This window comes from Tenrec ecaudatus, chromosome 6 (genome assembly GCF_050624435.1).
Source record: "Tenrec ecaudatus isolate mTenEca1 chromosome 6, mTenEca1.hap1, whole genome shotgun sequence".
Lineage (NCBI taxonomy): Eukaryota > Metazoa > Chordata > Mammalia > Afrosoricida > Tenrecidae > Tenrec > Tenrec ecaudatus.
Window position 1 is genome coordinate 128576409 of NC_134535.1, and position 855 is coordinate 128577263.

The 855-nt window shown below is 47.4% G+C and overlaps 1 non-coding gene across 1 annotated transcript; it reads left to right on the forward strand.

The window, feature by feature from the left end:
- Positions 1-325: 325 nt before the first annotated feature.
- Positions 326-487, forward strand: LOC142451924 (U1 spliceosomal RNA). The gene has a single exon (XR_012785028.1). It is a non-coding gene; the product is annotated as a U1 spliceosomal RNA (small nuclear RNA).
- The last annotated feature ends 368 nt before the right edge of the window (positions 488-855 follow it).

The window sequence follows — 855 nt, forward strand, 5'->3', positions numbered from 1 at the left end:
CCCGCGCATTGCCGAGGACGATGCTGGGCAGTGAGGAACGACGTGTCTGTGCTGCGACTCAGCGCAAAGTACATGGTGGACTAATCAGCCACCTGAGCTCTTGGTTGATGAACTTGGAGAAGAGGAATGAAAAATGGAGAGGAGAAAAATGGACAAGCAAGACAGAGAGAGAGAGAACATAAGGAGACCTGAACCATTTGTCTACATAAGTGGTTCTCAACCTTCCGAATGCCATGCGCCTTTATTACAGTTCCTTATATTGTGGTGACCCCCAACCATAAAATTATTTTCGTGGCTACTTCATAACTGTAATTTTGCTACTGTCATACTTACCTGGCAGGGGAGATACCATGATCAGGAAGGTGGTTTTCCAGGGCGAGGCTCACCCATTGCACTCGGATGTACTGACTCTTGTGATTTCCCTAAATGTGGGAGACTCGACTGCATCATTTGTGGTAGTGGGGGACTGCATTCGCACTCTCCCCTGAAAAAAAATTGTGCTACTGTTATGAATCAGGCAACCCCTGTTAAAGGGGTCACAACCCACAGGTTAAGAACTGCCGGTCTAGATGCTCTCTGTACTGTCAGTTGAGAAACAGTGGCTGTGCCCATCTCTGGCTCTTCTAGGAGCCCTTAGTGGTACAGGGAACAGGTCCAAAGGGGATCAGCAGGTAAGAGCTCATTCTCTCACCCTACATTTCTAGGAAAAGGTATCAGTGCCACCCTGTGGAATCCGCTTGCCCTTTCTTTGTAAACACCACATATTTCCCTGCAAATAAACAAACACAAATAGGAGACGTATCTATGGACCAGGAGGGAAATAGCAAAGCCAGTTTGGAATGAACTTTGGCCAAG